General features: G+C 43.4%; 1 long non-coding RNA gene across 3 annotated transcripts; it reads right to left on the reverse strand.

Annotated features, from left to right (window-relative positions):
- Nucleotides 1–235: 235 nt before the first annotated feature.
- On the reverse strand, nt 236–23,412 carry LOC311603716. 3 transcript variants are annotated; one of them, XR_014781226.1, is made up of 6 exons: nt 22,971–23,412; nt 16,109–16,290; nt 13,180–13,286; nt 11,905–12,111; nt 9,113–9,223; nt 236–888 (listed from the first exon to the last, which is right to left on the reverse strand). It is a non-coding gene; the product is annotated as an uncharacterized lncRNA (long non-coding RNA). The 3 variants fall into 3 exon arrangements; XR_014781225.1 differs by lacking the exon at nt 16,109–16,290; XR_014781227.1 differs by lacking the exons at nt 236–888; nt 9,113–9,223; nt 16,109–16,290 and adding an exon at nt 10,081–10,876.
- Between the last annotated feature and the right edge of the window lie 266 nt (nt 23,413–23,678).

A 23,678-nucleotide genomic window follows, 5' to 3' on the forward strand; every position in this document is an offset into this window, starting at 1 on the left:
CATCTTCACCATGAGGGCTCCGCGGGTTCAGCCGACTCAGTCCTCCTCATCCGCTCATGCTCTGGTCTTGCTGTGGTTGGGATCAGGAAACCCAAAATGTGGTTAGAACTAGCAATTGTGAGAGGTGAGGGGCAACAGAGACCACCTCAGACCCCTCAGCATCTCTTCCAGTAAGCTGGACTTCTGCCATCTGTAGTGAAAGCGTATTTTAAGCTTTTAGAAAACATCAAACAGGTTCTTGATTTTTATTTTAATTTATTTATTTATTTATTTTTGGTTTGTCTAATTCTTACAGCTCAAAACATCATGCTGTTTGGGAAATCATTCACTCATCAGCTTCTTGAAGGCAAACGTTATGTTTTAGCCGCTTTTTCTTTTCCCTGATCTCACAAGGTTCAGCTTAGACCCTGGCAATCTCAGATAGTTGATTAACATTTGTTGACTTAAAGTTTCCAATCACTTTAAAACGAAAACTGATAAGAACGGAGGACTTGTCAGGTGCCAAGATAATGCTTAATAAATGATAGCTTTTCACTTTCGGGCTTAGCAAACAAGCGCAGCGGCTGAGTACAGGGTGCGCCAGCATACCCTTGCTCCCACCGCAACCTAACAAAAAACGGAGCCTCCGCCGCCGACAGAGTTTCAGATGGTTAATTTTGCTTCCTGATGGCAGATACTGAAGGTACAAAAAAAAGCCGCTTTCCCTGCTCAAAGAGCCTTTTCAAGTTTTAATTTGACGCGGAGAGGTGCATGGCCCGTGACACATGTAGACCAGCAGTTATCTCTTGTCATCAACTTCTTTGGTGCATTTCCACCGTCTCGGCTGAAAGTGGGTCTATTACAGCTGCCCCGGCTGCAGCTTACGCGTGTTTCTCAACGACAAGATCCCTGATAAATGGAACAGAGAATGAGGAAATGGACTCAAAATGACCAACTGGCCATTTGCTTCTTTATCTCAGTTTCTGCCTGACAGAATTATTAAGAAGGAGCCGTGTAAAGCAGAGCTGGGATGTATTTCTCGGGCCCTGGGCTATGTCGCAGCCCCCTGCAGAGCTGGAAACGTGCAGCTTGTATATGCCTTCTGGAACCGCCCTTTAAAGGAAGAAGAGGGGACGTGTGTTGGCAGGATGACACGCGTCTACCCTGTCACACAGCCCCTGACTGAGTGAGGCGGTCTGGGGTTAGGGGAACCTCGGAGGTAAAAGCAGACATCTCAGTTCTGAGACCCCACTGTCTGAGGGATTGCTCTGAAGCTCGTGTCCCCACCCCATGTGGGAGAGGACGGGGAGGAAGAACCCTGGCTGAGAGGCAGGTGAGACTTGGGATCGACTTGTAACTGGTATGGAAAGATGTTGGCCATGGTTTTGGTTTCATGGTGGATAAGGAAATAGCCTCGTTTTCTATTAAGGCTGAAGCTCAGGGGCAGTTAAGTATCTTTCTCAGTGTTATCCAGGCAATTAAATCCCGTGTCTGAGTGATACCCACATCCCTGTTCCTAGCTCCAGACTACACCAGTTATATTATCAATAACGTGTCCTCAGGCAATTACTCAGCTTCTCAAAGCCACCATGGACAGTCTTCCTGGCTATGTGGGGTGACATGACAACTACACATGTACATGCCTGGCTTTAACCTGACACATGGAAGAGACTTAGCTCGATTCTCCGTCTGGAGGCAGGTTCCTGTTTCCATTCCCAACAGAATTTCTACCCTGAAATACATTTACCTGTCTTGAAAGGAAGAAGTTGAAGCTCTCCCAAAGGTCAGCAGAGGTCAGTTATGGACTAAATATAGCTGCAAATCTTAAATTGCAGAGAATTCTGTTCCAATCTTATCCTCTGTGGATGAAATCATTGAAAATCAGAGAAAGAATAAATTCTAATTCACCACCCTAAGTTTCGAATGTAGGCAGGGTCTCCAAATCAGTGTGCTCAGTGTTCAGGTGAAGTGTTACTCCATTACACGGCGAACTTTGCTGAAGTCCTTTTATTGACTCTATTCTGCTGCGTCCTGTATAAATTGAAGTGATGAAATCATATCCATTTAAGAATTGAAAGTAGATATCAGAAATTATTTGACCATTTCACGAAGTTAAGTGCATTCTTTTGTGCTGCACTTCTGAAATTATAGTCTGAGTATAAATGTGATATAGTTTATAAAAAAATCCAATTTGCATTCAGTGTTTCAGAAACACCTCTATTATCTTTAGCCAAGAACAGTCTTTAGAGCTGATAACAGTGGGAGAGGTTTATCTCAAGAAGACAACAATGAACTGAAAAAAAAAACCTACAAATAAAAAGATCGGCATGCTAGATTCCATCCCCCATAGACAGCATGGAGGACAGAGAGGGAAGACCACATGGTTTAAAATGAGACCAGAATAGTCTTAGATTCATCAATTCTGGGGAAAAGATCATTCCACAGACTCCTAAGTGGAAAGGTGAGTGTTTACAGCACCGAGCTTTGTTTACACCTAACGTCTCACCAGGCTTGAGAGGATAATGATGTCCAATAGCAAAGCCATACTTGGCCTGTAAGTTGGAAGGAAGATGTGCTTGGTCTATGCTTATCATTGCATTAACACAGTGAGTTTTTTGTTTGTTTGTTTTTCCCGTAGATAGTACTTAGTCATTATCAAAAGAGCAAAAATAAGGAGTAAGTTCTAATCTGTGGTGGAGGAAAAGGTTTTCAGAGAGCTAAGGGATAGAGATTTTGGCAAAAGCACACACAATATAAGGTTTAGAATTCTAGAAGGCACTATGTGAGTTAATGATTCTGTTTCTGCTGGCTTTCTTTAGATAAACCAAGATGGAAACATCTGCTTAAAGCCCATTTTATAATGCAGCACGGCTCACCATAAGCAGACCACCTTTCCTAAGACGTGTTATTTCAGGGTCTTTCTTCCATTCTTCCCTGGGGCAGGGGGTGTATTTGAAAATAAGTTTCCTCTAAAAGATTCTGAGATTCTTTGTAGAAGCTACCAACTATAGAGAGGTTCTGGTACAAGTCTCCTGAGTGACAGTAGTGCCTCAGAAAAGGAAATAACAGTCTTTGCAGTGCTGTTGCTGACCTAAAGCATGGCATCAAACTGCATACATCTTGCGCTTAAGAGTGAGTTAAGCTGAGTTGTTTATATAAAACGATTTGTCTGTGTTGAAGTCCCTTTTGGTGCTGGAGAAATAGCTCTTGTAAAGGACCTAAAAGGAGGCACACAACCATCTCTAATTCCAGTTCCAGAGGGTATGACGCCCTCTTCTGGCCACTGTGGGCATTGCACACACATGGCGCACACACACACACACACACACACACACACACACACACACACAGGCAAAACACTCACTCATACACATAACAGATAAATAAATAGTGTTTGTAAGTCCTCTTTACCTGGGGTGGTAGAGCTATCTCAGCTTGCAGACGCTTAGCTGTCTCTCACACGTTGTCCACCTTGTCTCAGTGTGATTCAGAATTTATACCACTGTTAACATGAAGTTCTGCCTCTTTACCACGTTGCTCACAGGAATTGTGTCCATCCTCTAGGTCACATCGGATGCTGCCATTTTCCCCTAAACCTGGCTTCATGGTGCTAGACAAACAGACCTCTGTAGTGAGCCTGCTCGCAGGCCTTCCTAATCAGTTAGACTCTCATCCTACCTGTGTTTAAACATGAGTCCCAGAGAGGAGCAGTTTCAGACCCAGAATAAAGACAGCAAAATCACTGGGCCCAGCTACCTCCAGGGGGCTGCCAGGTACAAGGAAACAGGACAGGACAGTTATAAAGTGGGATGATCTTTGTCACTAAAAGGGGTAACTCACGAAACCGTCCTGGCGACAACAGGGATGGTTCCTTACTTATATATGGGTGCAAAACAGGTAGTCCCTGCGGTAATCCCTTCAAGATAGCCATCAGCAAAGGACAAGAGGCTATCTCCCTGAAAGCCGTGGCTGTTTTCACATCTCCTTAGTGCAGAAGTGCTCATTTTATTCCCTCAGATAGAATGCAGGCTCTTTATAAGAAGGGACAAACCTTTCATACCTGTTGTATGGAAGGCGTAATTCTAAGGTATTGCCATGTAAATCCACTAGTCACAGCTCTTGAAGCTGCCAGGCTTGGGCATGGGGTGGGGGCGGAGGGGGTGGAGTTTGTATGGGTTCTGTTTATCTTGACCTGGTTTTTATTTTCTCTATACCTCCTCTGGCACAGGAGACCATATAGATACTTGGAGTGGGCATGAGGCTATAGGGGACGTATCTAACAATGTGTGTGTTTTGAGTCCACAAACCTCCTATTTATGTGCTGTGGTACTGCTTCTCCTCTGAAGAAAACACTTTTAGTAATATAGCCATAATGGGAGAAAAGCCCCCGGAGGACGAGATGGAAATACTTGTCAAAGGAAAGACATAATTGCTTAGTAGGTAAAACTATTGTTTCTGCCTGCGGGATCCCTAACACTTCACCAGCAAGGGCGTCATGAGCAGGAGGGGCGTCCACGTGCCTTGCACATCCACGTATGCAGATGAGAGAGGCAGCAAGGAATACTTGCTAACTGCACATTTGAACACGGACTTTATTATCACACAGAACAGTTTTTATTCACAGTTACCTCTGTGACAGAAATCTTTGGGTAAGACTTGTAAGCCACATTCTATTCTCTCTAATTGGCCATAATAATCATTTTTTTTTTTACCAGCACCTCATCTTAACCCGACAGAATCCTAGGTCTCCACCCCTTACTTTACTTCAAGCAAAAAGATTTGATTCGTAATCAAGGGACATGATTCGAGTCTTTAAAAAACCATTAGGGAAGGCAGTCCTCAGAGAAGTTACGTTAATATTTCTGATATTAAGATCTCTGTTTCCCATATTTGAAATTCCCAGAAATAATGGAATCTAAATATTTAAATGTCTCAGAGGAAAATATCCAGCAACTGGAAAATGTCTTAAAAGCCTATAAACCTGGCACTGGATAATCAGACTCGGCTAACAGAATTCGTTTTTATTAAAGCATTTCAAATGATCGAGTCAGTGATGCGTTTTAACACCATAATGGCATAATACCCTTCCCTCAAATCCTCGGAGAGGCAACGTGATCACAGATTAAGCGAGTTCAGCTGCACAGAAGTGTTTTCATAAGCTCAGGAATATCGTTCCATAAGAAGTACTTGTGGTACGAATGATGAGGTTTTGAGAAAGTACCATTTTGGTATAAAATGATCTGGTTGCCTGGGGGTTGTAAATTACCGCGGGCCCAGCTCTCTTTCACTTCCACCCAGTTCCCTTCTTCCCCCTGATGACAAAGAGAGTTCTGAGCGTGGAAGAAATGAACCAAGTGATGAGGTGAACGAGAACCTGACCCTACGGAGTTTTTCTTCCTCCCTCCCTCCATTTTGTTGTGTGTAATCACCGGAGGAGCGTGCAGCAGGAAGTAATCAACAGAGATGCTCAGCGCCTGGAAGCAATGTCGGGGGCAAAGTTTGCTGCCAGGAAAGTAATCTTAACACACAGCTTTCATTGCAGCCCTAACACTCATCCTCCTAGGGATGCTGGGAAGAAGTAAACTGCCTTGCTTTACTCTCTCTGCAGGGACTGGGGGCCCCAAGGTCTCATCATCACGGGAAGCCCTGCAGATAAGGGATGGGGAGGAAGGCAAATTCTCATCCAGGGAGGAACCTGTGCTTCTGTGCACTCTAGAGACAGACGGATGGCTGCGTCCCGGAGATGCATTGGCACAGGGAGTGCGAATCAGAGCCACAGCTGCCCCTTGTTGTAAATTCAAGACATCGGGCAAGTTACGGGCATTTGTTTTTAAGCCTCGAGTGGCTGACTGTGCTTTCTCCCATGCAAAGGCAGGAAGACACGTGAGTGTTGGATCCTGTCCACATCACACAAGCTTGGAGCACTGAGCAAGCCACTTAGTTTCTCTAAGGTCAGCTTTTGTTTCTTCGTGAAATGAGGCCACTACAAGTGACCCGGTTGCCTACGAATGTTTTCCTTCCGAGGTGTGGTGAGATCTAAAATCAGAAGTTTCCGGGGATGTAAAGCCTTAACCCAGTGTCTGCCACATAGGAAGGGCTCCAGACATACTGACTCAATGTCATGACTACAAGTGGTTTTCAAAATCATCCACATGGGACTGGAGAGTTGGCTCAGTGGTTAAGAGCGTCTGTTGCTCTTTCAAAGACCCGGGTTCAGTTTCTGATACATACATGGTGGCTCACAACCATCTATATAACTCCAGTTCCAGGGGATCCAACACCCTCTTCAGACTTCCGTGGTGACTATGTGCACACCCGCTGTGCATATAAATACATGCAAGCAAAACACTGAAGGCACATAAATAATTAAATAAAAAGCAATTCACAAGTTGCTTACAGTGTCTGCAAGCCTATAAATGCAGCTGAACAGAGTCAAGGTCTTTTCAAATGCTTTGTAAATGTTGGATACACAGATGCATGTACACACACACACACATACACACACACACACACACACACACACACACACACACATTTTCTGTGGCTGATAAGTGGCCAACGCACAGTGATGACCTCCGGCTAGTTACCACGGAGCTTTACCACATGGACATCACTACATGCTAGTTGGGGTCGTGAACTCCGAACGCTTCTGTAGCTGCCATTTCCCAGCGATGCAGGTGGTTCTCTGAGTTCTTCCTCCTTCATCCCAATTTTCTCACCTCTGGGCACTGGAGTCACTGCAGAACCTTAGAGTTAGCTGTAGGGCCAGATGGCAGAGGCCTGAAAAATGTTTCTGGCAAATGCCTTCCCAAAGTAGAGTGTGCTTACATGTATGTGTCTGTGTCTGTGTGTGTATTTGTATGTATGTGTTTGTGTGTATATGTTTTGTGAATGTGTGTGTTTGCATGTGTGTGTATGTGTGTATGTGTATTTTTTGTGTGTATGTGTTGTGTTTGTATGTATGTATGTGTGTGTTTGTGTATGTTTCTTTGTGTGTTTGTATATGTGTAGGTATTTGTATGTATGTGTCTATGTGTGTGTTTGTATATGTGTGTGTTTGTGTATGTGTATATATTTGTATGTGTTTGTGTGTGTGTTTGTGTATATGTGTTTGTGTATGTACGTGTTTGTGTATGTGTATGTATTTGTATGTATGTGTTTGTGTGTTTGTGTATGTGTGTGTTTGTGTATGTGTACGTATTTGTATGTGTTTGTGTGTGTGTTTGTGTATGTGTTTGTGTATGTACGTGTTTGTGTATGTGCATGTATTTGTATGTATGTGTTTGTGTGTTTGTGTATGTGTGTGTTTGTGTGTGTACTTTATTTGTATGTGTGCTTGTGTGTGTTTATGTATGTGTGTGTATTTGTATGTATGTGTTTGTGTGTGTATGTGTTTGTGTGTGTTTGTATGTGTGTTTATGTGTGTGTTTGTGTATGTGTATGTATTTGTATGTATTTGTGTGTGTGTTTGTGTATGTGTGTTTGTGTATGTATGTGTTTGTGTATGTGTATGTATTTGTATGTATGTGTTTGTGTGTTTGTGTATGTGTGTGTTTGTGTATGTGTACGTATTTGTATGTGTTTGTGTGTGTGTTTGTGTATGTGTTTGTGTATGTACGTGTTTGTGTATGTGTATGTATTTGTATGTATGTGTTTGTGTGTTTGTGTATGTGTGTGTTTGTGTATGTGTACGTATTTGTATGTGTTTGTGTGTGTGTTTGTGTATGTGTTTGTGTATGTACGTGTTTGTGTATGTGCATGTATTTGTATGTATGTGTTTGTGTGTTTGTGTATGTGTGTGTTTGTGTATGTGTACGTATTTGTATGTGTTTGTGTGTGTGTTTGTGTATGTGTTTGTGTATGTACGTGTTTGTGTATGTGCATGTATTTGTATGTATGTGTTTGTGTGTTTGTGTATGTGTGTGTTTGTGTGTGTACTTTATTTGTATGTGGGCTTGTGTGTGTTTATGTATGTGTGTGTATTTATATGTATGTGTTTGTGTGTGTGTTTGTGTGTGTTTGTATGTGTGTTTATGTGTGTGTGCTTGTGTGTGTTTATGTATGTGTGTGTATTTGTATGTATGTGTTTGTGTGTGTGTTTGTGTGTGTTTGTATGTGTGTTTATGTGTGTGTGTATGTGTGTATACACCCACACTCCTCCCTTTTATTGGCACATGAGCCCAGCAGCCCCTTCTTGGCTGAGTTCCATTCTCTCTACAGTTGGCGCCTAGGAAAATGGCTTTGGCTCCAGTATCGTCTGTGAGACTGCCCATCATGAAGAATTTTTCTACCGCTGATGATTTCTATTTTTATGAATACTTGAAAATACATGCCTCACATAAGAGTTCTGACCTCCTTTTATCTTTCCAGTGGAAATTCTTCCATAAAGAGGTGTCATCTCTTTTATACAATTATGTTTTGTGTGGGCTATTTATAGTGCTGTGAAAATTAGAGAATGCAGTATTCCTTTTGACTTTCAGAAAAATTGTTAAGCATCAAATTGCATGTCAAGGGAAAAATGATCTTATGAAAAAATTAACAGGCTTTACCGTTTTCTACTATCCCATCACTGCGTCTCTCCCATATACACAGAAGATGAACATAAAACAAAAGCAGCATAAAAATAAGAGCCGGCTGTTTCTGTTTAGAAGCAATCGGTATGCCTGCGAACAGGGCACAGAGCACACCAGGAGAGTGAGAAGGCTTCTCTCCAAATGCAAGCCGGTGGTAAAAGCTCTCTGAGAGCAATGACTGTGGGGCAACTGTCTGCAGCCTAATATGTACGGTATTAATTGGGATTTCTCGCCCACTGCCCTTTCTTCCTGTTGGAGTCGCCCGTGAGAACGTGAGGTATGGCTCTAAGCTTTCAGGCCATCCGGGAGCACTCTCTGGTGACATTTACTTTCTCTCTGCTGCCATTTATGTGCCTGCCAGAAACAGCAAAGTTGTCGTCGTACCTAAAAACTGAAAACCTATTAAACCAAAGAAAGGACAAAATGTCTCTCTTTGTGGCCATCATGCAAATGTCAGGGGCACACCCCACATTCTAGCACCCAAGAAAAGGAAGACAGATAAGCTTCGGGTTAAGAAATCTTCACACAGTAAGCAAGGACTTGCTTTCATCAATACTTACTTCTCCCCTTCCGCCCCTCCTCTCCTTCATGTTTGACTCATGCTGGCCTTGAAGTCAATCTTCCTGTCTAGGCCTCCTGGATATAAGGACTGTGTGCGTCCACAATTATGCCTGGCCAGGAAGAAGTTTATTAACATAATTAAGGCAGTCAAAGATATTACATATATTCTCACATTTATTAATTAACATATAGCAAATGTAAATATTAAAAAGATAAGAGAGGGCATGACTGTGTATAGTGTGAATTGTAGGACGCTTGTACAAGGACTAAAAGGATTCTCTCCAAGAGACCTTGGGGACCAGTGTGGAAGGAGACGAAGGCGGAGCTCCGGGGTGACTCACTCTCTGAGGACATGTGTGTGAATTTGTTCAGCACAAAGCCTGGAGCAGCTTCTAGAATCACCCTGGATATCACTACCTCTGCTGTGTCCTGACCACTGCTCAAAAACTACGTTCAGAGCTCTGTGAAGCAATCTCCCCAACCATCTAACAACCTACGTGGTTTTTTTTTTTTTTTTTTTTTTTTTGTTCATAGAAAGTTAAATGCTGTTTCTCCTACACAACAGAAAATACTCATCAACTACAAAGAGTGCATGTTTGATGCACACAATGGTCAGAAAGGCTGGACATTCAGAGTTTTGTTTTGGTTTTTTTTTGTTTTTTTTTTTGCTTTTTTTGTTTGTTTGTTTTTTTATGGAATTCTGTAAACCTCTAAGGCAGAAAAAAAAAAAAAAGACTAGAACTTGTCAATGAAGGTGGATGCTGACTACAAGAAGACACGGTGGACCGCAGCACGAGGGAGATCAGGCCCTGCTCCCTCCCTGGGCGGCACAGCAGAGCTGGCCCTGGTGGCAAAGGTGCAAGTGACTGGGCCCCAAAGACAAGACAGCAGGAGAGCTGACCCTGACCCTTGCCAGCACTGGCATTGGGTGAGCCAGCAGCGGTAGTGATGGAGAGCTCACCCCGGTGTTGTGGAAGCAGAGAAGCTGGAGCACTGAACAACTCAGCTACACCCCAGGCCCAGATCCAGAGCTTAGAGCTGGCCCACCCCAACATCTATGATCTGCTGGAGCACAGGAAAGGACCAGTCTTGCAGCTCCAAAGCTGCAGGGTCTCCATGACACAGGGCAACAACAGGGCATCTGAGAGGAGTCCCAGTGAGGATCCAGCGTTGGTAGTTTAAGCCAGAGGCCTCAAGCCAGACCAAATGCTGTTTGCAGCGAATATTTGCAAGTAAAGGTGTTGTGGACAGAAAGGCTGTATGGTGTGGCACACACTGTGGCACAGTACAGCTTCCACCACAAGGTTTTGTTTCTTTCTCTCTCTTATTTTCTTTTCTTTTGAGGAGGAGGTTGTGAGGGAGGAGGGTGGATATGAAGGGAGAGGGAGATAAGTGGAATTGGGGCGCGTGATGTGAAATTCACGAAGAATCGATAAAAAGTCGGAGGGGAAGGCAAATGGCGCTCTGTGAGACAATAGAACTTTAGACCGCAGCCATGGTTATATAACTGGGTTTGCCAAATCTTGAAAAACTACACCATTACAAGGGTGAATTTTGTTATATGTAAATTTTACCTCAGTTTAAAAAAACATTAAGAATTCATTTCATTAAAAAACAACAACTGAGGTGGACAGAAGGCTCAGTGGTTAAGAGCACTTGCTGTTCTCGCGGGGACCTGGTTCAGTTCCCAACACCTACATCAAGCAGCTCCCACACCTGTAACGCCAGGAAATGCCACGCCCTCTTCTGGCCTCTGCAATTACCTGCAGATATGTGAACAACACATACACATACATAAATTTTTATAAGTGTAAGAATAAAGATATGTAAATCGGCTGATAATAAGCTCAATACATATATGTATAAGGAATCTATACACATTGACTAATTTTTTAAAGGATGGTTGATAATTAATTTTATTTATATTTTTTTGTATTTAAGATTTGCTTTTATTTTATGTGCATTGGTGTTTTGCTTGCCTGTGTGTCTTGTGTGAAGGTGTCAGATCCCCTGGAACTCGATAAAGAGAGGTGTGTGCTGCAGTGTGGCTGCTGGGAATTGAACCTGGGTCTTCTGGAAGAGAACTGAGGAGTCATCTCTTCAACTCCATGGGGGGGAATATATATATATATATAAATCCTCATTTGTACTTTGGTACCTGGCTCCTCTTCTGGCAGAATATTTCATTTTGATGTCACTGGTGCTGACACTGAAAAGCCTGCTACTCTGTAGTCTTAGTAACCAAAGGACAGAGTGCTTTATAAATACCAAAAAAAAAAAAAAAATCTGAGCACAATTCCTCAAACACAGGAGGATTACACACCATTGCTGAAATGTTCAAGATACTACCACCAAAAAGGTGCGTACAGCCACTCAGGGTTAGGAATCGCTGCCTCTAATAACATAAGGTAGCACCAATTCTAAAATACAGAACGGTCAGTGCACGCATGAAATTTTCTTTTTCCAGGCGATATTAGGTTCAAGCAAACCTTAGGGGTAGCTCTGAACTGGAAGGGAAGGCTCTGTCTCCTGGAAGGTGAAGAAGTGCCATCCACTCATTGGCACTGGTTGGAAATGAGTGTGACAATCACATGTGTATGGTATGTGAGGGGTGGGGCAGTGTCCGTGCGTCAGCAGTCAGTCCGTCCCTTAATTCCCAAGAGCACTTGCCCAAGGTGATGCCCTAGGCTTTGCCACACAGCAACGTACCGTCCTTCTGCATAATCTTCCTGGCGCTCCTAAGTATTTGGGGAGCAGGACTGTGCCCCAAGCTTCCGACCTTGGTCCTCACCTTTGCACAGCCGTAGCACAGGGATAAAAGCAACTGTGCGTTCCCCTCACTTGACACATCCGGGTGGCATTCTGCTAGTGTAGCTTAGTCAAGAAGGAAAGATCTCACAGATGTGCCCGTGAATCGAAAAAACGGTCAGGGCTGCTCCTCACTTCCACTGTAACTCAGCTTCGAGAATTGAATACACAACCCTCCGAGATCTTGAAACTACATCAGCCAACAGATAAGGGAAAGTTTTGATTAACTTAGTGATTAGGGGTATGCATGCAGAGCGGATGCTGAAAAAATGATTTCTAATGTACTCAAAGCCAGATGGCCTCCCCAAGTCTATCACGCACCCCCCAACCCCCCAACCCGACCTCCCTGCCCAAATAGGCTGAACAGTTTTTTCTTCAGTCCTATTGACACTGTTAATTTGCTTTGGAAGCTTGTCAGTCCTTCTCTCTCCATCTTTTCTCCCACATCACTATTGCAAACAGAATCAAGGAAGGCAAGGTTGGGAGAGTTCTCACAGAGAGAGCCATTTGCTCTCATGGAAGCAAACAGCAGAGCCAGCCAGCCTGAAATCTGAATTTTTTTTAGACACATAATAGACTGTTGGCTTATCAAAGCCTCTTATCTGATTGAAAAAAAAATCAAAGGTAAACTTCAGGGCTCATGGAATTAAAAGACAAATGAGATGTCATAATTATCAAAGTGGCTAATTTAGAAAATTAAGCTGTTCACATAGGTGACATAATTGCTTGTCACAATCACTCTTTTTCTCATTAGCGTCTTCCATTCAGCACCTACACACTGCTGAACAGTCTTTGGCCCCGCTCAACAGCGAGTGTGTTTGGCTGCTTGGCGTCTTTCACTCTCGTGTCCTGTAACACATGCTTCATTTCTGAATAGGGTTTTGTTTGTTTGTTTGTTTTTGTCACAGAAAACACTCTGTTCACAATCTGATGTTTGGTTTTACTTTAAATTTGTTTGGAGCCAAACTTTTTTTTTTAAATAATCATCTAATTATCAGCAGAGAATTTATAGGGTTACTAGGATGTGTTAAGATACATATATATATATATATATATATATATATATATATATATATTCCATATATATTCCTATTTTTAAAACTTCAAAGGTTAAATAGAAATTGTCTTCCCAAAATTTAAATAGAAGAAAAAGAAACATTTTCACAGCATCCTTTTGTTTCATTAGCTTAATGGTTTGTTGTCTGATTCCTATAGTCCAGCCTATTGTAAGTAAATTTAGTGTGGAAGAGTTACTTACAAGATCAGCTGTGCCGCTGTTGTCTGCCAGAAGGTCCGGAAGTTAGTAAGGGAAATGTCTGAGAAGGAACATGAGCAGGGGTTGCTGTTTCCTCCTGAAACACACCACTGGAAATGACACAAAAAAAAGCACAGAAAGAAAAACCTTTAAAAACCTGGGCCCTGCCCTCTTGTAAAGTTAGGGCATAGCTGGTAGTATTTACACAGGGATGCTGCTGATGTCATTTGTCTGAAAAGGGTGTCCTTTCTGAATCTGAAATGCCAAACTGTCATCTGACTGTTTCTGGAATCTCCGTGGAGCTGTAGTGTTCTGGTTTCATTAACCTTGAACTAGCGGAGCATCTGTGTTACCGAGATGTTACAGCATATAAAAGCCCAAGAGGAAAGCAAATAAGAAAAAAACGATTCAGCCAGATTTGAAGTGTGTGTGGTTTCTATGAACTTTGCCTCCGCTTGTAAAAGGAGCCTGACATGGCCGTTAGACTCTAAGGGCTTCAAGGGATGAATTAATACCTCAAAATAAACACAAACAGACTGTCCGTGTGATGCTCAGGCAGACAGGGCCGAAGATGAAGCCAGGAAGGAGACACAGAACAGACACCATGCCTGAGCTCTCTTTGTCTGTTGTGTCCTACGGGCTCTGAGGATTTTTTTAAAATAAGAAAGTCAGAGTGTGGACTGGGCAGGAGAGAAAGGAAGCGCCTATGATACTCAGTGCGGCAAACAAAGCCAAAACTAACTTTTACCAGCGTGAGAAGTGAAAGGTTGTCTGATGAGGTCATCCAGGGTTGTCCTGGCAAATTCCAGAGGTCTCCTCAAACACAGAAGAGAGGCAGAAAGGGGGTCTGAGTGCTGGGATGTGAATCAATTTACCCTGGAGAGTTTTATAGATGGCAGAACCGGGAACGGGGTGGCGGGGTGGGGGGGAGCGGGGTGGCGGGGTGGCGGGGAACGGGGTGGGGGGGAGCGGGGTGGCGGGGTGGGGGGGAGCGGGGTGGCGGGGTGGGGGGGAGCGGAGTGGCGGGGTGGGGGGGAACGGGGTGGCGGGGTGGCGGGGAGCGGGGTGGAGGGGTGGCGGGGAGCGGGGGTACAAACGGCTGCTGGCCTTGAAAAGAGAAGAAAACAGACCTAACCTAGAACCTTCAAAAAGGAATGAAGTCCTACTGGTGTTTATTTATTTACCTTTCTGTTTATTTGGGCAGGGCTAGGAATCAAGCTCAGGTCCTCACTCAGGCCAGCATCACTGAGCTATGCTCTCCACCCTGCTGCATTGATTTCCAAGCCAAGGAGACCCCTGGGAGCTTTGACACAGAGAGCTATTAAGACGGAAAATTCATGTTGTTTCAAGCCACCAAGTTGTGGCCAGTTTTTATAGCAAGGTTAAAAAGCTCAGACAAACCCAGAAAGAATTCCCACCATAGCACAGCTGGTCACAAGTGTGTACTGCTTAGCCTTTGAGGGCCCTGCTTGCTGAGCTGGCTTCCCCAGCCCAGGGCACATCTCAGTCTCAGAGAGCGGTTATTTCTCAAGGTCATTCGATACCGAGGCCTTTTGACTTAAGGTGGAAGAGTACTGTGTCCCAGCAAGAACTTGTCTCCCAGAGCGATAGAGACTCTTCCTAAATTTCTAAATAAGCTTTCTTTGTTCTCTCTTATTAAAAACTTCCCCTCTTTCCTGAACACTGGGAGACAAATGCATGGCTCAGACCCACAAAAACTGTGGCAAATATTTAAATTGATATTGGTCTAGCTGGAAATCTCTACCAAGAACTTTTTAGTCATTTATTTATTTCTCACTCCTTATGGTTCATGTTATACAAATGATTTGATCTGTTGGGAGTGTTTGTAACTTGCAATATGTGTATTGGTGTTAGGATAAATAAAGTGTAGGGCTGGAGAGATGGCTTAGCAGTTAGGAGCAAAGTTAGTAGCACATATCAGCTCTTGCAAAGAACCCAGCAATCCCCAGCACCCACAGTGGGCAGCGCACAACCACCTGTAACTCCAGGTCTAAGGGAGTCTGATGCCAAAGAAACCTCCACTCATGTGCATATACTCACTCAAAGATATGTGCATAAACATAATATAAATTTTTAAAGATGAAATTTAAAGAATTTTTTTCTCTGGTCAGAAAAAAAAAATTATGCACAGTGTCTTTAAGAAATTAGAACTCAAAAAAAAAAAAAAGAAAGAAAAGAAAAGAAAGAAAGAAAGAAAGAAATTAGAACTCAGCCAGGCATGGTGGTACACATCTGTAGTCCCAGCACTCAGGGAGACAGATACAGATCTCTGTGAGTTCAAGGACAGCCTGGTCTGCTAAGTGAATCCAGGCCAGCCAAGGCTGCACACACACACACACACACACACACACATGCAAAACCCTGTGTCAAAAAACAAACAAAGAAATTAGAACTCATGTAAGAGAGGAAAAGAAAGAAAAATAAACAAAAGAGGATCTAAAGTCGGGAAAGGGGTAGGCACTCTGGGAGGAGTGAGACGGGGGAGGGGATTATAATGAAAATACACATTATATGGTATGAAATTCTCAAAGAAAGAATAAACAGTATTTATATATATTTATTTTTAAATGAGAGACAGGAAGTCTAATTTTCATTGTTGCATCATACACTGAAATGTATATGTATATTTGTTCAATATATTCTATAAGCATTTACTATGCACAAGATTTATTCTATGTTTGGGAATACGGAGCTATACAGCCTGGTCCCTGCCCCTCCCTGACACGGAATCTCAGCCAGAAGCCTCACATCCTAGCCGAGTATTCAATATTCTCTGCCACAGAGCTTTTCGGTAGTTCAGTGCTGCCCATGCCTCATTCTCTGAATGCTTATAAATATGTGACATCACACACATAGGTCTGTAAAACAGATCAATATTAAGAACATATCATTATAGTATAAAAATGCATACCTATCCTTCTCCAATCCACTTGTGAGGATAAAATCTAACAGGGTCTTGCCCAGTGACGTGCTCCATGACACTGATCGCATGCGCTTCCTTGTCAAGTGAAGCTAAGTAAAGACGAAATTCTTTCCTCACCCATCGCTGGAGGACTCTCACTTCAGGAAAGTGTGTCTGGTCTGACTTAATGTCTAGGAACAGTTTTCAAAGACAGTGAATCTTTAAATGTTAGTCCCACATCAGAATATACCTGTTTTTTTTTTCTAATTAATTTTGACTTTGATGGGTCATCTTAAGGATGCCACATTCTCTGGGAGGAGGAAAAAAAATCTTTGGAGGAAAGAAATCATGTTGGTGAAGAGACATCTGCTGCTGTCTGCTCATTTATTTATTTCCTGCCTTGTTTCAGGACTGATTTCAGGCAGCCCATTCTGCCTAAGTTCCTAGAACTTGGTTAATTAAATCTTCCTAAAATGTAAATTAAAAATGCAATAACATTATTTGACAAATGGGATCAAATTATTATCATCTTTTGAATAATTACGTGATTGGGAATGTCTACATCATATTTATCTAATCTGCAATTAAATCATTTATATGTGCAATTAAATCATTTATATCTACAATCCATAAATTCGCCTCATCAATAATGGGAGATGTGGCCAATGGCCAAGTGTGTCGCCAGAACAAAATGGCTTGTGTCAGGAGGAAGGGTCACCAATGATGTTCTAATTGAAATGCTGACAAATTAAACAAGGGCATAACTCATCCTTTCAGCTAGCAAGTGACACACTATTTTATTTACCCTTTCTACAAGTTCTGTAACACATGCTTGCCTCTTGGCTCTTGCCTCCCCGCAACATCATGTGAACCACTGAAGTGCTGGCTTCGTAGGCAGATAGTAGTTTCTGAGATATGTTGAGGGAGTGTCTACCTGACTCTATAAACCTTAATTAGCAATATTTCTGTAAATTTCCAGGTGCAATTTCATACCTGGAATTTTCAGGTATTTAGATACCTGAAAATATTTTCTAAGATATTTACTAAGCACTTCAGAAAATATTTACTAAGCACTTAAAATGTGCAAAGTGTCTGCTAAGTCATGCGTAGCAGGGGCACATTTTGTCTATGAATTGTCTAGGCTGCAAGTTGTCGCCTTCTTTGTAGATCTAAATAAATCCCAATCTGACTATGAACTTCATACCTAAGATAGTAGCCAGTCTGACCACCTCTATCCCTCTTTCATCAGAGAAAAGTCCACTAATGGCTTAATAACCTAAACCAGCAGAAACACTGAGCCACTGAGCTCAAACCATCTACAAGCCAACGTACTTTGAATTCTAACAGCAATCTGTCTGCCATGAATTTTTTTGAACAGAAACTTTTACATGAAATAAAGACCCTGACCTGATGCCTACTGTGTGGTCTTCTGAGGTATACCAGATAGCCAGCTACCTTCTCAAAATGATGAAGGACAGCAGAGCACTGAGGGCACAGCAGGCTACTACAACCAATAGATGGCTATTGCAACCAATAGACTTCATCTTTTCCCCATTGTGGAGCGAATCTCTTTCTTCTCTCTCCTGCCTGCTGAAGAGAAAATTGATTCCTTTCTTGTCCTCCAAGATAAGTAAGTCTTGGTACTGATGACTTTAGACTTGTACAGAAGCCCAGAAATGTTGCTGACTCAGAGTGGATGTTTCTTCTTCTCTCATGGCAATTACCTCTGCCTCCGGAACAAGGAACCTCAAGTGTATTTGGAGCAGAAGGACAAAAGTGCAGTCAAAAGAAAGACAAATCAATATCTCTTGATGTGTCTGCCCTTATAGATATGATTGCAGTCACCATAGAGCCACATGCTAGACCTTAACCACGTGTTCTTCATGGTGCTTATGAAGTTCTCGTGAAAGTTGGTGCTGGTAAATAGTATTATTTTATTGTTTTGGGGGAGGAGAGTACCCATGGCCTCCAGTGTCTCAATCACTCTGCACCTTATTTTTTGCAAAAGAGTCTCTCACTGAACCTGGAGTTCACTGATTTAAACCAGACTAGCTGGCCAATGATGACGCCCTCAGATGAGTCTGCCCCTCCCTCTCCACAGAGCTGGAGTCACACCATGACAAGATTTTTATGTGGGTGCTAAGTTTCTGCTGTACACACTTTGCTCACTGACCTCACCAGCTCCCTAAATACTTCTTAAGGTCACACTTTATTACCATAGTAAATAACATTTAATATTAAAGCCAATGTTAATTAGAATGCTTGGGTAATTTTTATATATGAAAATACATTATGCAGCAATTGTTTTTCCACTTTTAAGATGAAGGATTCATAATAAATATTGCTACATTAGAATAGTGGCAAAAGTGAGCATATCTAAAGTTTAGGCCTAAACAACTTTCCTGGGAATAAATCTGCAATGGTCATTGATATAAAGTATTGATCAGAGTGTATGAATCTTGTCTGTTCCCTTATGAGGAAACCAGATTGAATAGTGTCTACCACATGCTTATTGTTAGTTGGCTACTGTTGTGTTTTTCATAGTGATTTTATTTCATCCTGGCTGAAATTCCCACTTCCAAGATGCAAAAACGGAGATTAAGGAAAGACAGACAACTCATCCGCAATCAATATCATATGGACCACACAACGTGGGAGGGCCTGGAGGAGACAGTTTTCTTGAGGAGATCTTACAAATGAGAAAGGGCTGGAGGGTTATCTTACAGCAGACATTTTTTTCTCCTACTAAATATTAGTGGCTTAGGAAGTGGATGGTTGACAAAGATTACAGGACTCTACCCACCAGAACTTCCTGGGTTTAACCACTGAATCACAGTGGCCCAGTACACAGGCAGACTTGAATCCCAAGAAACTCTTACTATAGAACAGAGGGTTAGAAACACCCGGATCAAAATATCAGCCCCTCATCTTGTAGCCTTTTCTCAGTTTCACACCACAGACTGATAAACCTCTCCACTGCATCAGGAACTGTCTTAGGCTAGGACACAGAAATGGAGAAACTGGCCCATGAAAAGGACCTCCAAAAGGTTATCTGGGGACTCTCTGCTCCTGGAAGGAGTTTAAGAAGCCTTGCCTGGTCGTGACTTCTAGGCCATGTTCATCTTGCCTTGTTTATGCAGCCCTGTCCAGTGGTCAAGAGCAACTCTGGAGAGGATTGTGGGGGCTCCAGTAGTACCCTGGGATTCATAGCTATATGCTCATGATAACAGACTGCATGCTCTTCAGTTTCCCTGCTTGCAAACCAAGGGCCGCAGTGCTACTTACCTGCTAGGTTGAGGACTGAGCAGAAACAAAGCCTAACTTAGTTAATACTGTTGGCTTAGTAACCAATGAAGGGAAGAAAAGAAATCCAGCAAGCCAATGCTAGATTTGCCTAAAACTGAAATTAGGATCCAGCACAAGGAATATACAAATGTTTGCATCATTTACCAGTAACACAGACAGCCCCCAAGTCTGGAAAAACATGGATCTTGTCCTTGTAACAGCACCAAAAATTTGGATGTGCAACTTTTATTCCTTTGAGTAACATAAATTTCATAGTCCTTAACCAGGTGTATGAACAGTCATAGAAACACAAGTGATTTGCACAGTTACAAATCCAACCTCACTTTTACAAGCAGAAAGTGACATCTTGCTGACATGTGTTGAAAATACCCACAAGTGTTGGCGGCTGCCTATGCCAAACCACAGCCCCGAGAAAATCTGGCTCTGAGAAAGACAGACTTTGTACAGCACCCAGCAAGACTAGCCCAGTGAGAAAAAACAATTTGCTGAGGACACTCACAAGAAGCCAAAAGGAAAACTGCAGCTGTGGCTAAACAAATGCAGTGATTGCTCAATCCACTCAGTGAGGTATTGATTCATGGTCAATCTCAGGATTCTGCTTCAAGCTGCCTACCTGTGATGTGATTGCCTACTTGCCACGGGGTGTGGCCCTATAATCTGCCTACCTGTGATGCCATTGCCTACTTGCCACGGGGCTTGGCCCTACAATCTGCCTACCTGTGATATCATTGCCTACTTGCCACGGGGCATGGCCCTATAATCTGCCTACCTGTGATGCCATTGCCTACTTGCCACGGGGCATGGCCCTACAATCTGCCTACCTGTGATGTCATTGTCTACTTGCCACGGGGCATGGCCCTACAATCTGCCTACCTGTAATGTCATTGTCTACTTGCCATGGGGCGTGGCTCTACACAGGACCATATAGAAGGACAAATTCATCTACCACTCTCTCTCACCTCTCTCTCCCTATCTCTCTGTCTCTTTGTTTCTCTCTGGGGTACCCTTCCCCACTTTCCTTCTCTCCCCATGTTCATTTAATAAACGTCCCCATCTAATATCTGACATCTCTGGCATCTTGTTTTTTAAGTCATTAAAGTCTCTACAGCTCCCTTGTGTCTGCCATCTTTGTTTGGGGTGCATCTTCCTTAGTTCACTTTGAAATGAAGATCATCCCTCTCACTCTCTTGCTAACTACGTCCAACTCCAGGAGCTTTCCCATTTTAAAACAGGAATTGGAGTATTTTTTTAAAAATTATAAATTGCTGCAACAGTTTTGTATGTTACATGCTTTAAATAGGAGTAATTCCTGGGAGAATGGATCATAACTTACCAATTCAACCAACTTCTCAGGAAGCAACTGCCCTGTTGTCACACACAGTGACAGAGGCATGCCAGAACTAGGGAGGGAGATGATTTCTTCATGTGAAACCTGCGGGAACCAGGCCTGACTGGGCTGCCTGCCTGTCTTGCTGTTGCATGCCCTGTTTTTAGCAGCTTTCGTGTCTGTGCTTATGTTGGTTAGGTAGCCATGGTTACCGCTCTGAGAACACACCCCTCCCTTCTTTGAGACTTTCCCTCCTGTGCGCAATCACCTCTTGAAGGATTTCACCTGCGAGTGGCATTCCTGCTTTGCTGCCTATAAAAAGGCTCTTTGGACGCTGAATAAAGGCCGCTGCTCTCTTAGCACGGAGGACTCGCTGTTTTATTGTGTGTTAAATCCACAGTCCCTTGCCCTTGACTCGGTACCTCGGTGGCACAGGCACCACAGAAACCAAAGGGCTACAAAACAACAACAACAACAAGTTTAAAACTGGTGGAAGAGCATATAGAGAGATCATGACTGAGAAACCAGGGCCCATGGAGAGTCAACACAAATACATTGTGAGTTCCAAGAATCAGAGGGTAGCAAAGTAAATGGACAAAATGATTAGAAGGCATAAGTAATGTATGAGCAGGAAGACAGGGTAGGGAAAGTTCCTTATAAGAGCTCAGAAGGAAAACAAAAACAACATATATAATCTCGATCTAGGGAGTTTCTCACACTCGTAGTACCACAAGCCAGGCAGCACAGGGCTGGTTCTGGTTCTAAGGCATGAATGGACAGGAAGCCTCCACACAGGACGGGCTTTCATACCACAGTGGGAAGAATCTGGATACATGGGGGTCAAAGGTCTCCAGGTGAGTGACACTGCAACAATATCCTAAACAAGTATGTGCCTAGAATGTAAGACTCAGCCAAGAGAATTATGGGAGGAGGGCAGAGGGAGGGTTGTGTTGAATGTCAGGGTAAGCATGTCCATTTGGGGACTGCTGAGTCACTTCTCCTGAGAAGTCAAAGCGAGCAGAAGATGAGTGATCCATGGCTGTAAAACCTGAGAAGCGATGAAGCTGGGAGTGGACGCCAAGGGAGCCTGGAATGCAGAATGCTGAGCCCATACATTGCCAACCGCTCGCTCAAGAAAAGTCATGCTTTGGGCAGCTGGACTGGAAATCTTACCAAAGTAGCCTGCTAACCAAAATTTGCTTGAGGACTCTCTTCTAGCTATGCCTATTAATTCAATGATAGCGCATCATTAACTTCCCAATCCCAATACAAACCCACCTTTGAAAAATCTACTTTGAAACCACTCAACTCAGACCATAAAATCCTGCAAGCACCCTTAGCTTCGCTCTGATCAGAAAAATCAGAGTTGTAACAAGTGTTGTGGGAGTGGGTACTCTCTCAGGGCTGGCAGAGCAGTGTGGGTCAGAGTTAGGACCCAGACAACCTTTGCCTTATAACTTCCTGGAACACAGGGTTTATCACATGTCTGTACATTGTTCTAGCGACCAGTGGTTTTCTTGCAAGGACTTGAAGAGTTTGAAATATAAAATATACATGACAGAGCTCTTGGGACACCAAGTCTGAGTGACCCCTATTTAGGCCACCCTGTGAACTTCTTGCTGATGGACTACGACTTGGGTTCCCATTAAAGGGCAAGTCTCTAATGTTCCATCTATCTCTAACAAGAGAGTGAGCTAAATCCTTATTGTTATGCATCAAGATCCACTTCTTAGTCATTTCTCAACATCAACTTTCATGAAAACAAAGATGGAAGTCACGTGGTTGCCCTTAACAAAGATGGTGACTGCCATGTGGTTGTCCTTAACAAAAATGGTGACTGCCATGTTGGAGCAACCAGTGGCGGACAGGTTTGAAAATGCTATCAGGCTGCCGTGATGTCTAGCTGCTGTAGTTGCCAGTGCAAGGGCAGTACAGGAGGCTGCATGACCAGACTACACAGTGTTTTAGCAACAAGGGAAGTGCTGAGGTGGCGGTAGCTGCTTCTTCCCTGCTGACCCAATCATGGCTCTGTGCCACCCAAATGTTGCCAGCTCAGCAGGAGCGACCCAAAATTCCCTAGTGCCTGGGGCTGGGGTCCTGAAGCATCAGGCCTACGGCCAGCTCAAAGTCGCCCACACATCTTGGCGCAGGCAGACCCACCAAGAGGCTGGAGCGACGCCATGGCCCAAGGCAGCGGGGCCTCGAATTGGTCACACTCTGTGGTGGGCATTTGCTTACCAACAATGGAGAGTCTGTCGGGAACGATGGCAATCTAACAGCAGGCGTGGAGACCACAGCCAGGTTACTCCGAGGCCAAGCCAGCGGCGGCCAGCTTGGAATCGCGGGCTCAAGGCCGGGTGGCGATGGGATCAGAAGGGAGTGAACCGGGATTTAGGGCGAAGTTAGAAACAGAAGGGAATTGTTATGGAAGTGTGTTAGGCAGAATGAGTTCGGTAGAAAGGATCCCAGAGCGAGGCAATTCTGGAAGAGCCTTCCCACGTATGGGCCATCAATTTAATTTTAAAAATAAGATAATAAGATACCCTATATTATATGGAAGTTTATTATATGAGCATAGGGAGAAAAGAAAGAGGGGAGGGGTACCCCAGGGAAAGAGGGGGTGGGCCAGAGGAAGAGAAGAGAGAGGAGGAGGGAGAGAGGTGAGAGAGAGATGAGAGAAAATGGGGATAAGAGAGAGAGAGGCAGGTGGGGTCTGTCCTTTTATATACAGGGCAGGGCCACGCCCCCGTGGCAAGTAGGCAATGACATCACAGGTGGGCGGACTGAAACAGAGTCCTAACAATAGATATTTTATAAAGGTCATCTTTATGAGATTGCTTTCCTCTTCAGAAGTTAAAAAAAGAAAAGTTAACTTCTCAAGTTAAAAAGAAAAACGTAGTTCAGGTAGAGGTAAAAGACGGTGCCTTTTCAGAGTAAAATTGGGAA

The sequence above is a fragment of the Acomys minous genome (assembly GCF_964271855.1).
Source record: "Acomys minous genome assembly, chromosome: 8".
Lineage (NCBI taxonomy): Eukaryota > Metazoa > Chordata > Mammalia > Rodentia > Muridae > Acomys > Acomys minous.